Here is a 14,148-nt window from a genome sequence, read left to right as displayed (position 1 = left end):
AAATCTGGTGCAAACCATTTAAGACAGTTCTTTGGCATAAGTTGTGGCAGAAAACTGGCGAATTTACAATATTAAATTTGTCCCATTGTGTTTGTAGAGGGTATTGTGCATTAAGAAACAGAGGAGCTTATTTATCACGGCGAGGACGCCAGAATCCTGGCTTACAAATGTTGCCCTGCAACTGTTCAGTCATGCATGCTGCGCCCCACCCCTTTTTCAGAAAGTGGTCAAGGCCCAGCCTTACAGGGCATGGCTGTGTGTAGCTCATCATATTTACTATAATCTATGCCACAAAGTAAATATGGTGAGATGCACACAGCCACGCTCCATTAGGCTGGGTCTTGCCCACTTTTTGAAAAAGTGGTGAGGCGCAGCAAATTGAGGGGGTTAATTGCTTTGTATTCCTTGGGTCCTTCATCGATCATAGTGGCAGCTCAACAGGTAAGATAAAGCATCAATTAGCACTGGGGCATACGCCCATGGTGAGCATTGACCCAATACGGAATTGCAAGGACGTCTCAGTCACCATTAGGCCTTAATCATACAAGCGTTTTTACGTGGCTAATTTAGCCACGCTAAAAAATCACGACCACCTGAAGCATTGGATTCCAATGCATTTATTTAGATAGACGATTATTAGCTGCGTAAAAATGTCTGTCTGGCCGGTGAAGATATGACATCCTCGGCCAAATACAATGTTTTCACACAGCCGGAAAAGATTGGTCTTGCCCTATCTTATGTGAGGGATATCCCTTTAAGTATTAGTTGCTGCAGTGTTTCTACAAATAAAAGACTTTTTTAACTACTGTGGGCCCTATGAGTTCACACACCCACTATTGCCATAGAGGTCGACCTCACTTATGGTTCAGGGTTTTCCAGATGTTCTCCAGTTGACTTCCGCTTGCTCAATCCACTATTATGAGGCCTGTTTGGCACTAGCCATGGCTGTCTCTGCTCTGTCTGCATACTATGTCACCTTAGCGGCACACTAGCGGGCTTCAAACAGCACTTGAAGTCTCTCTCAGCAGCTGGGTTCTTCAGTCCTGTGGGGCAAAATCCTCACCGAATTGTCCAGACCCCTGCAGAAAACAGTGTCTACTGGGAGCCGTCTTCAGCAGCGCCTCTCCATACAGCTCACACTCCCTTGACTGACTTTTTTGGTGCAGTTGTAATTCTGTTTGTGTCCCAGTTTCCACTGGGCATGCTCAGTGTAAAATGACGGGACGAATTATTGCATTTTACAGTTTGCCACCTATACGACCAATTAACTCTTTCTGGGTAGCCCTTTATGACTGGAAGAAGCAAACATATTAAGAGGCTTGTATCTCTTAATACATTTGCTGCTGGCAATCAGACGCTCTACAAAAACAGTTAACAGATATAGCAAACTCTTGATTGGACGTTCGAGTCATTGCCATGGAAGTACTATTTGGCCAAAGCTTGGCATTGTTATTTGTGCTCTAATTGGACCCTAGGTTGCATAGGTATTTGTACTCTATATCACATAGCACCATGCACACATACCCCCATCAAATATAAGGTTGGCCTTGACCGCTTACCCCCTTTTAATAGTTAATTTCCATTTTAACACATAATTGACAAATATGTCTTACCCATTTTTGGTGGGAATAGACTTGAATGAATGAATTTCACATACATGGATCAATGGTTTTAACAGACACTATAAATAATGCAGTACTAGAACACCTAATGCTACAAGCCTTAAACCATAGAAACCAATGATCCATATCTTATACTGATGAGAGTCAAGCTCAAAACACCTACATGGGAGTTGGATTGACAGTTCTGCATCCTGGTGTCTTATCCATGCTGGAAAGCCAGCAGCTCTGGATGTAAGTAAAGAATGATTTGCATATCTCTACCCAAGGGAACCTTAATCCTTCCTTCTTCGGCTGTGTGCGATAATGCTGCTTGTTATAAAGTAACTCGGAGGATGCAAATAGCTTTTGTTCTAAGGAAGCTTTAAATGTTTCTGTAAATGTCTTCTAATGATACGGTAACTAACACTGCATGTTTTTGTATGGAAAATATGTAGAATGTTATCTCTTCTTTATGACCTTTCGTATTTTCTAAGCCTTACTTAGAAATGCAATTTGAAGATACTGCTGGGACTGGAGGTTTAAGCAGTGGGAATGTGGCTCCGTCATAAATCACAGTGGCAGAACATTGGTGCGCTCAGTCGATATTTCTGTTTGCAAGCAAAATTACTTTAGAAATTTGATGAAAGTTGAGCATCCCTCTGCAGAGGAAGCTCTTTTGCGGGAATAACTTTTAATTTATTATGTGGCTGGAATTCATGAAATTACTTGGTGTACAACTGTACACATCTCTTTTCCTTGAATCCGAAATATTTGGTAGAAGTCGTTCATCATTGCACTTCTGTAATTAGAAGAAAGGGAATCAACATGAAAAAAACAACCCTCTACAGATTCTCCTCCCATAGGTGCTTAGGATTTCCGTGATTGATTAGGTTCATCGTTTGGCTTCTCATTACTTACATAGTATTTGTATATAATGTAGTAGAGGAATCAATGTAATAATAAGGCTAATTTCTATATGTTGTGTTCCAAAAGTGATAGGGATAGGCATTTATATATTTAGAGATCTGTTTCCATATTGATACATTAATGCAATCAGTATCTCTGTACGAATATACCATTGGGCAATTACGAAAAATAGTAGCATGTTGTATCTTGCTGCATGCTCTTGAATTGCGCCGCCCATGGTTTTCAACGGGGCCGACGGCAGCATTGCGCCACATGCTATGTGCATGCGATGTGAGGTCTCCCATTGAAAACAATGGGAGAAACTCTGCAGTCCTCTGCTGCGGCTGTCAGCTTCTTGTCAAAACAGCCTCGCATCTGCATAGAATTCACATGGTGGGGAGCGCGATACAGCACACTGGTACATTACGTTTCCATAACATTGGAATTTTAACATTTGATACCTGTTTTATTGGGCAGACCCAGGTACAGTCCTACTCAACACGCCTTGAAGCAAATCCTGCGTAATGTTTGCGCCTGATGAGCCACATCATTTCCACCACACCCTATTAAATTTCTCCGGGCATTTTCTATGTTTGTAGACTATCTTCTTGAATGGCAAGGTGGAATTAACAATGTTCTCCCACCTTGAGAACATTGGTGGCCGCCTATCCTTCCATCTCGAAGCTATTGTCTTCCGAGCCATTCCAGTGCTGTTTAAAGCATTCAAAGTACCTTTTAAAGGGGTTTTCTGAGATAAATCTTTTCTTTAAAATCTGATTCTCCATCGACATTCAGGGATTCCATTTGTCTGCTCCAATAAGAGAGCAGGTAAGTGGAATCTCTTGGCTAAACAGACCAGCTTTGTGACAGAGCATGAGTCAATAATGTGATGCAGCAGCCAAAAAGGCAAACACAATTCTGGGATGTATTAAGAGAAGCATAGAGTCTAGATCACGTGAGGTAATTATCCACCTCTACTCTTCCTTGGTCAGACCTTATCTGGAATACTGTGTCCAGTTCTGGGCACCCCACTTTAAAAAAGACATAGACAAACTGGAACAAGTTCAGAGAAGAGTTACCAAGATGGTGAGCCGTCTGCAAATCATGTCCTATGAGGAACAGTTAAAGGATCTGGGAATGTTTAGCTTGCAAAAAAGAAGGCTGAGAGGAGACTTAATAGCTGTCTACAAATATTTGAAGGGCTGTCACAGTGCAGAGGGATCAGCCCTATTCTCATTTGTACAAGGAAAGACTAGAAGCAATGGGATGAAACTGAAAGAGAGGAGACACAGATTAGAGATTAGAAAAAACTTTCTGACAGTGAGGGTGATCAATGAGTGGAACAGGTTACCTTGGGAGGTGGTGAGTTCTCCTTCAATGGAAGTGTTCAAAGAAAGGCTGGACAAATCTGTGTGGGATTATTTAGTGATCCTGCACTGAGCAGGGGGTTGGAACCGATGACCCTGGAGGTCCCCTCCAACTCTACCATTCTATGTTTCTATGAGAACCAAATAAAGCTGAATAGACCCCATTGACTAGAACTGGATCTGTCTGGTGTCCGTTTGGCCATCCGTCATTTTACTGGATAGAAAAGCCCTGCATATAGCAGGACTTTCTGTTCAGCATTTCATGCCAGATCAGCAATGGGGATTTCAAACGCAGATGTTAACTGTCTAAAAATAATAAACCGGCTCATACCTACTTATCCACTACCTGCAGATCCGGGTCTTCCTTGTGATATATTGCTTACAGACTTCAGTGCTGAACTCTGTGACTGGCTGCAGCAGGCTGTGAGGTACAGGCTGCTGCATCCTATAAACAGCATTTCACAGTGCAGACCTGGAACTATCTGGCGGGAAATGAGCAGGAAACAGAGAAAGGTATGAGCTGTTTTTCTTATTATTGCACATCGGGGACCTGATTTAAAAAACACTGCAAGTCCAAGTAAGAATTCTACCTAGACAATCCATTTACAAGGATCCTTAATGAATAAATGAACCCTAGTTTACCCTTGTTGATCTAGGAAAGGCAATGTAAAACAATTTTCCAAAAAGATGATAAATTTCTCATTGACCCCAATTAGTGATCAGAGCAAATTCGAGAAGGGATAAGGAGTTTGGCACTCAAGGCATATGTGCCCATTAGCTCAGCCAACTAACAAGTGTATTGTAAGATGCAGGTGGATGTTGTGGGATGGTGTGGTGGTGACAGACGGAGGCAATTTAATGAAGCAAATAAACTTTTTACTAAGCAGAAATATTATTTACAGACTATCATAGGAGGGTTTAGTTTTTAACATTGCATAAAGTTCAACTTCTCACCAAAGGAGGACACAATAGTTTAACATTACATTCCACTTTCTATTTCTCAGAATAGAATAACTGGTAACTGCAGCAATAGTCCTAAATCTAACTATCCATTCCCTCTAACTTCCATTATGCTGGGTACTGTAGGTTTAGCACTCTGGAGTAGTATTTACAATTGGGCTTATTGCCCAAAAGGAAACCTCTTTCATTAACTTTAAGACCAGAGCTTTTACAATTCGACAGCTCTCCGGCGTTCTGTCTCAGCGCACCTTTTACTCTTTACGGTACTTTTTCTTCCTATCTTGTCAGTTCTCCTCTGCCAGAACACACTGAACTCTGACTTTCTTTCAGTTCTATGTACGGCAGCATCTATCATCTAGTTATTAGCTCTCCATATCTGACTTTGGTTTTATCTCATGTCTCAGCACCTTGTCCCTCATTATCTTTGCCTTTCCCCGGTGTCCAGGTCGCCTAAAACATGCCAACCACTTGCTGTGCCGATCTTTCCTCTCTAGTGCTGAGGCATTTGCCAACTTGCACAGACTGGCCTGTCTCTCTCATTCTGTAATGTTAAAAGTGAATATATGGATAGCGCTCTGAACAATAGTTTAGTGGATTGGAAGAGGACTCACCTAGTATGGACCGCCTGCTGGATGATAGGTGTCCACACTGATGGTCTAAGTCAGCTTTATATGTATTTATATGTCCAAAGCACCTGAGTTCCTGAAGACGTCTTCAACATATAAGGAGAGCGTTGCAGGGGGAATCCCTGGGTATAAAAAACAAATGGAAATAAAATAAAATCCCCTCACTCAAGGTGAATGGATAATGGATAAAAAGTGAAGTTAGCTTACTTCGTAGATGAGTCCACTGTGGGGTTGGACTTCTCTAAAATCCAGAGTAACCGGTAATAAATCCAAGTAAATGCATTCTGTAATGCATAGGAGTGCTCACCCTCTCTTGGCTCATCGGGACTCATACTCTACTGCACCAGTTCTCAACACAGCTAAGCAGATCTTGTTACAATCCCATTGTCTCAGGATTCAAGAAAAGAATGGCTAGTGAGTCTTTCTCTCCTCCCACATGCTACACTAGGAACCTCCTTCCTCACGAGGTGGGCGGGGCTTAAGCCCAATGGCCCGGAGCTTGGCAGAGCCTCTCAGCCCTTATAACATAAGTGAATGAAGATGGAGCTCCTCCTACTACTGCATCATCAGTTTAAAAACATTCAAAGAGGTTTTCCAGACAAGACCCACTGCCAATGCCAGAAAACACAGGGCTCAGAACAGAAACCTCGACTTCGACCCCTGTGTAGTGGCCGGCGCTTGTAATTGCAGTCGCAGCTCCTATAGATTTCCCTAAAGCACTATTATAAGACATTTGCAGTACAGTTTTATTACAAATGGTGTTTGGTAAGAAAAATTTAAATTGAAATTTGCTCAATTCTGTCTAAAAACATAAAAGAGGTATGCCCCACCCGATCCTCTGCGGCTACCATTCCAATAGTGCCAGGTCTCACACTGCACTCTTCTACCGGCTTCAGTAATGATGTTTTGTTGGTGGGCTTAGCAGATTTCAATTCAATTTCACTTCTAATTGAACCACCGTTGTAATAAAAATATACTAAGAAATATCTTAGAATAGTTCCATATCATGCCAAATAACACTGCTACACAGTACTGACTTTAAATTCCTATCCCCAGTCCGAATGCTATATGCATGTCAGCATTTCTCCCCAAATATAAAGCACTGTGAAATACACTGTCCTAACAAAAGTAATTGGACACCTGAGCAAATATCAGAATTAGTATTTACAGTATTTCCATATGTTAATAATTAGTGGGGCTCCTTTAGCCCTAATGACAATAATGTCTGATACAATTCAGTTGGAATTTCCCTCCATTCATCCTGTAAATGTCTGGTCAGTTCTCTCAAAGAAGATGGACACAGCTTCATTTTTCCTAAATCGACATTTCAGTTTAATGTTCAATAGGATTCAGGTTGGGACTCTCTGTACAGGCCAGTCCAATCGTGGAAAATCCATATCCTCAAACCAATGTAAAACAGTGATGAATTTGTGACAGGGCACGTTGCCTTACTGGAAGTATTGCTGACTATTCCCACATTGTTGGCAGCACATTATTGTCTAAAATGTCAAGGTAACCTCCATGTTCATGGTTCTTGACACTACAACCAACGGACTGAGACCATGCCATGTAAAACACCTCTAGACATAACGGCATCACCGCCATACTTAAAGGGGTTGTCTCGCGAAATCAAGTGGGGTTATACACTTCTGTATGGCCATATTAATGCACTTTGTAATATACATCGTGCATTAAATATGAGCCATACAGAAGTTATTCACTTACCTGTTCCGTTGCTAGCGTCCTCATCGCCATGGTTCCGTCTAATTTCGGGGTCTTCTTGCTTTTTTAGACGCGCTTGCGCAGATGGGTCTTCTCCCTTCGGCTCTGCTCGGCAGCATCAGCGTTTTGGCTCCGCCCCCTTGTACACGTCATCGCGTAGCTCCGCCCCGTCACGTGCCGATTCCAGCCAATCAGGAGGCTGGAACCGGCACACATCATGGGGCGGAGCTACGCAATGACGTGTACAAGGGGGCGGAGCCAAAACGCCGATGCTGCCGAGCAGAGCCAAAGGGAGAAGACCCATCTGCGCAAGCGCGTCTAAAAAAAGCAAGGAGACCCCGAGCAGGTAAGTGAATAACTTCTGTATGGCTCATATTTAATGCACGATGTATATTACAAAGTGCATTAATATGGCCATACAGAAGTGTATAACCCCACTTGATTTCGCGTGACAACCCCTTTAACTGTTGCTACAACACACTTAGGCTGAAATTGTTCCCCAGGCATCCTCCACACCCAGGTACTTCCATCTGATTTGAAGATGGAGTAGTGTGAAGCTTCAGTCCATAGAGCATTTTCCCATTGCTCAACTGTTCAATGACGACACTGCTAACACCATTGTAGACGGGCCGATGCATCGCACTTCGTTTCCCCTGTCAGCCCCTTGTCTCCGCATTTCCCACTGGCATCCCGGTGTAATTCCCCACAGTTAGGACCGCTCCCTGCCTAGGTTGCCAACTGTATTTAATCCAAGTGCACTGATGGAGGGGGGTTTTGCCACAAAATGAGTTTTCTTATGATGGTTGTTTGTTATATTAATTAAAGGAGAATTTTTTGGATTAAGCCCATTTGAATGGGTAAATCTGCAAGTCGAATTTTTGACAGTTGGAGCTTAAACACATGAAGGTGTTTTAGCCCCGTTATGCGGCTGCGATAATCAAGGTCGCATAATGGGACAAAATGAAACCATGGATTTTAATTGATTTCTGTGGTTTGCTTATTCACTATTGGCATTCTCAACCATTAATTAACTTCCTGCAGAAAGACAGGGCAGGACATATTTTCCTGCTATTTTTTTCAAACTTCTAAGCTACAGCACAGAGTTTGAAGGGTCGGCGAAGGGCAAAAAAACCCCTCATTCATGCACAACTACGCTCCGTAATGGCAAATGTAGTTGCGCATACAGCCACCTGAAACCGCCCTGAGATTGCAAACACTCATAACTCATTCCCTGTAGCTCATTGTATATTTCTGGATCATTGAAATGCAAACCCTTTTAATGCTAATTTTCTCCTTTTGACTCACAAAGTCATTAGCTTTTATTATATTAATGATGTGGACAGAGAGCAATGCAAGGAAGACATAGCATGTGTCCTCCCTGTATTTGGTACACATTAGGAGTTCCCTCAATACCATCATTAGTTGTTCTTCTCTACCGCACAAGCTCCTTTAGATAGCTGTATGTGTGCTGATCCACACACTATATGGCCTCGGAGGTGTGCTACATTTATCACATATATGTATTGTAGTGGCCCAGAGTTAACGGAGCCCCTCCATAAGTATGAATGTGTTTGTCTTGTGCAATTGTATTGTCAGTGTCTTACATGTAGTATGTATTTGTGATGTGTATTGCAGATCTGCGGCACTGAATGGGTTAACGTCTGGGTTACGTCTGGGAAATGTATCATGTGACCATGTTTGATATATGTGTTTGCAAGGTGTATGCACATTGGTTCGTCTAAGGGAGAGTGCAGAGTGAGGTAGCATGCAACAAGCAGAGAAAAACTTCTAGTGAGTAGGAGAAACTGTGCCGTGTCATTGAGAGTCCGAGATGAAAGAAGCCGAGTGTTAGCGGACTACTTGCCCTGGGCCCACTTCACCTAGGAAGCCTCAGTATGACTAGAATTTGCTGGGTGTAAGAAAGAAGCCATCACCCCATGCTAAGTGCCACAGCCAAATATGAGTGGAGAGTGAGTGAAGAGAGTTTGCCGGGAGCAGAACCCCACAGATAACTGGGACTGTGGATTCGTCTGCCATTTTGAAAATCCTCCCTGTTGCACCACTATCTTGTGTTGGCACCGGTGTTATATTAGCGGATGTAACTTTTATGGACGGTTTGCTAAATTTCATTTAAGTAAACAAGCTCTACTGATCGTTCCTTGTTTTGCTCAGAAAGTTATCCCTGTGTGGACTATTTATTACAACTTCGGGATTCACCACAGAAGACGGAATGGTGGCGTCATGTATGACAACGAACTACAAGGTAACTGCTAGTTGTCCTTTACCCGGGGACCTCTCCCAGCAGTAACGCTTAGGGGAGGAAATGGTAGAGGCACCTGTAACATGGTCTTTATCTACCCCACCATCACCTCGATTGTGGGCCCGCTACTCACACGCTGCAGTATGAATATAAGGCTTGGATAAAGTTCTCCAATTATCTAGAGAAGGAATGGAGTTCTAATACCCTATTAGGTTTATTATAAGAGTTAGGGCTAGATGGTATATCTGTATGTGGTCAGACTCATCTGTTCTCACCTTTATTTTTTTCCCTTCTCTTAGAGTCTTCAGATTTCTACTTTTTACCTGCCATAAAACATTGGAATAAAGAATGAGTACATGAGACCTCCCAGACAGGTTCATTCTACAGTTTCAATAGTGCAGTGCTCGCCCTTTGTGTAGATGCTGGGTGCAGATTGTACAGTTTCAGCAATCTGATTAACTATTTCCTTAGTTTTTCAGACTTTAACATCAATAACTGTTGAAAGAAAATCCAACAAATTGAAAAAAAAAAACATTAAAATAAAATGTAAATTTTCAACATCCCCCAATCCCACCAACGGGGACTTTTTACAAACTTGAATTGTATCCATTATTTCCATCCTTGTGATACATGTTATTACTTTAAAGCACAGATTATGTGCAAGGGGAAAGTGAATTAATTTCCTTTCTTCTTCGAGGGATTATAACAGTAACATCTTATAAACATCAGTCATCTTGAATTATAGCAGCTGGCTGCTCAGACACAACTATCATGCAGGCCCTCCGCCTGCACGGATCCCTGTACCATCCCCTTACCTACGGACTTAGTTCATCAACTTCCTCCCTATCCTGGACTGAAGAAAAAAGTTTTGCACCCTACTATGCTAAAGTCGGGTTATTTTTCCATATGGACCATTCTCAATTTTCTTAATTTTTGCAAACAAATTTAAAAAATACCAATACACAATTCAATTGGATATTTTCATAATGTGCTTATTTTACGCAGGCGTATTTAGCCCCTAGGTTGAAAAACTTTAGGTACAAAATAAAAATGACCATGGCATTTAAATGGTTAGACAGAGGGAGGGTCTCTCTCTGTCTGTTCATCGACCACCACACGATGTGATCCCGGCTTACTGATGGGTTGACATGGCAGCTGGGGGACTAACGATGGTTGCCAGATCTGCCATTTTGTTACACTGATCTGCAGAGTCTAGTAGGCTGCCTGTAAGTGTTATGTGTGGTGGGCAGAAAAATCCCATCTAACCCAAGGCTGCCTTTGGAAGAGAACCACATGTTCTAAGCATACCACCCTCTCTCTGGTATAGAGTGCAACCTAAAAGCATTCCACCGTAGACTGAAAGTCCTGTCTGTAGCCAAGAGCATACTTGTTACCCTCAGTCCTAGGCAGTCGCTTTCTTAATATCTCTCCGAAAGAGGTAGCTAGACAGGCATGAAAAATAACATTCTAGTATTTTTACTAATATTCTTACTCTCCCACAGTCTGCGGTTCTGTAGGAAACCTCATTTGTTTGCTTTAGAAATAGGACACAATGCAGGGCATATAATATTGAAATGTATTACTCAGGCTCCATAGCTACCAGTGACATCTCAAGATCTCCAAGCTCCTGTAGCAAATCAAGGGTATCACTTTCATATCTTGGTGCCACCAAAGCAACTTCTGGGTAATTCATTATTTTTGCTTATGCAAATTAGGGCTCATTTACACAACCGTTATTTCTGTTGTTGGAGCAGAAAAATGCAAATCAAAATGAATAAAATTTTTCAGTTTTTTTCCCCCATGGATTTCAATGGCTTTTCAAAACAACATAAATGTTTCCACTTGATTTCTTTGTGTTTCATTTCCGTTTTCAAAAAGAACGTCGGCACTAGTTATTCTGGTATGAAAAACGCAAATAAAACATAACAGAATCAAATGGAACAGAAGAATGGAAAGCAATAACGGTAGTGTGAACAAGCCCTTAAGGCCCATTTAGACACAACGATTATCACTCAACAGCCATCATTTGAACGATAATCGTTGCATCTAAATGTGCTGCCATCGCGCAGTATTCGTTAATCTGTGATTTCTAGCAAGTTAGAAATCACCGATGAGTCTCATCATCCCGACACACTGATTTTCTCAGCGGGTGGAGCTGATAGTATTCCTTCAGCTGGTATCCCGCTGGGACTTCCCAGCAGGATACCAGCTGAAAGCTCTGAGAACACAGGAGCTGTCAAGGCTTCTGCTGTTTTTCGGAGCTATCAGCTCAGCAGGACACCGCTGATAACTGTGAGGACAAAGCAGCTGTTTGCATATACAAAACAGCTGCTTTGTTCTCGCAGCTATTGCAGCGATATCCCGCTCCCCCAGCATAACTCTTTTGTAGCTAATTGGCTACTTAGAGTGATTTTTGAGCAATCATCTTTTAGTCTAAATGCACCCTAAGAGGTGGGTTGGGGGGAGAGAAACAAATGCGGTAAAGGATCCTATGTCAAAGTTCTCTTTTGACTACTAAAGTGGTTGTCTGGGGCTTTTACTGTTGATGGCCAAACCTCAGGATAAGTTAGCAATACTTGATCATCGGGAATCTGACATTCAAGAATCCCGCTGATCAGCTATTTGCTGGGCCTGCTGTCAATGTGGACAGCGCTAGAAGCAGTTAGTGCTGTCTGTGTTGTAGCAACCAGGTTTGATACTGCAGGCACAGCTCCTACTGAATTCATTGTGAGCTGTGCCTATAGTACCAAACTGGCCTGCTACAATGTTGACAGCTCTGTCTGCTTCCAGTTCTGTCCGCACTGACAGCGGGGATCAGCTTTTCGTCGGGGGTCCTGAGCAGCGGACCTGGCGATCCTAAGGATAGCTCATTAATAGTAAAAGTCCAAGACAACAATTTATGCATTATGGAAAGTAATCATTTTGCTACATTATAAATATGTGCAACCGTAATGCTTGAGAGTGGCAGAAGCTCATTTGTACTTCATTTGTGCACTTTGCCTTAATGATGCCGGCTTGTCAGGCTTATAAAAAACATTTGATGGCATAAATTAGCCAATACTATAAAAATTGTTAGTTGCTGACAAATATATTAAGGCAATCAAAGTCCATTAAGTGGCAGAGCAGTGGTGGGGGGTGGTGATTGGGGACATAAAAATCTCATTAATTATCTAGAGAGTGCTTTATTACAATAGGCTACATCACATGAAATAACTGTACAACACAAATATCCTGGATACCTGAGTGAAATGATGTGTGCCCGGCACGTATGTATTAATGTAAAGTATTTCTCTTTTTATACCTTGTGGATTTCTTCTACCATAATTTATGATAACTTGCTGTACTAGAGCAAAGCCCAATCACCAATAGACAGGCCCATCAATGCTGGAATAGTACACTGCCTTATCACTGCCCCTCCTTGTGCTAGTTTCTAGTGATAGAGCCCCCTTCTTGACAATAAAGTATGAGAGGAGTATGGAGAGAGTATGGCTAGTAAGCTGTGCTGTGCATTTGTATGGCTGGGACTATTTGGATTATAGGCGCTGTGTCAGGGTTCAAACCTACGACCTCCTGCACTCAGAGCAGTAGCCCCACCTATTGAGCTATTTCAGCATGCAGGATAGCTCTCCTAAGGCCCAGTGTTCGCAGGCTGATCTGATTGAAGTCAATGGAAGCCGTCTGATCCGTGGCCCACCCACAGCTGACACTGCGGATGGGCCACGGATACCACAGGAAAGTAGGTTCAGTGGAAAAAATAAAGCACTTGGCATGCGTGCGGCGCGCCGGTCTGCGCTTTCACACACATCCACAGTGAAAAAGAAAGAAGGTCCGAACGGGATGCAGGAGAATAGCACAGGTAAAAAAAAATGTCCTCGGCTGCAGAATCCGACTCGCCTGTGGACATGAGGCCTAATTTGTAGTCTCGTGTTCCTTGTCCTTGTCTCCTGTTCCATGTTCTTGGCTCTGTGTTTTTCCTGTCTAGCCCACCTCGTGTCTTGTACCTTCCCCAATTAGTCTCCTATATAAACCTAGCCCTGTTCCCTTCTTCCTTGCGTGTTTATTGGGCTTTGTGCCTCTAATCAAGCTTCCTCCCTGCATACCTGCCTCTCTACCAACTGATCGTCCTCCTGTATTACCAGACCTCGGCTCCCTCCTGACTACTCTTCTGCCTGAACCCACTGTACTGCACCGCCATCTTGTGAACCAGACCTCGGGTCCCTCCTGACTACTCTTCTGCCTGAACCCACTGTACTGCACCGCCATCTTGTGTACCAGACCCCAGCTACTCCTTGATCATGCTACTCTCCAGTAGTGGCTACAACACGAGATTCCAGTCGGGCGCCAGATCCGTGAACCACTGATATACAAATGCAACAAAGTTTAATTTGATTCTTAACACATTAAGAAAAAGTTCTGTACCACAAGTTTATTTGCCTTTTCAATAGCTTTTCAATGGCGTTTGTGTTAATTTGACTGTGTCAGATCCTACGAGCCAAATAAACTAAACCTTTCTGGACTCATAGGAGCTAACAGGTCCAAAGAGGTGAGTATTATATTTACCTTCTTCGCCATTCTCCTGCTGTGCGCTATCAAAGCTGCTGCTGTAATGCATCCAAAGTAAAATTAAACTTTGCTGCATCTTTATTGCTCGTATTGTTTGGGTGCTGCATGGCTGCAGTATTAGCAGTACTGGGAGATGGTTTGGG

At 42.7% G+C, this 14,148-nt stretch overlaps 1 long non-coding RNA gene across 1 annotated transcript; it reads left to right on the top strand.

The window, feature by feature from the left end:
* The first annotated feature begins 9,750 nt into the window (after nucleotides 1-9,750).
* On the top strand, nucleotides 9,751-13,866 carry LOC136612752 (uncharacterized). Its single transcript, XR_010790417.1, has 2 exons — nucleotides 9,751-9,816; nucleotides 13,582-13,866. It is a non-coding gene; the product is annotated as an uncharacterized lncRNA (long non-coding RNA).
* The last annotated feature ends 282 nt before the right edge of the window (nucleotides 13,867-14,148 follow it).

This window comes from Eleutherodactylus coqui, chromosome 1 (genome assembly GCF_035609145.1).
Source record: "Eleutherodactylus coqui strain aEleCoq1 chromosome 1, aEleCoq1.hap1, whole genome shotgun sequence".
NCBI classification, from domain to species: Eukaryota; Metazoa; Chordata; class Amphibia; order Anura; family Eleutherodactylidae; genus Eleutherodactylus; species Eleutherodactylus coqui.
The sequence above is the reverse complement of the archived record's forward strand: the minus strand, read 5'-3'. Positions and strand labels throughout refer to the sequence as shown.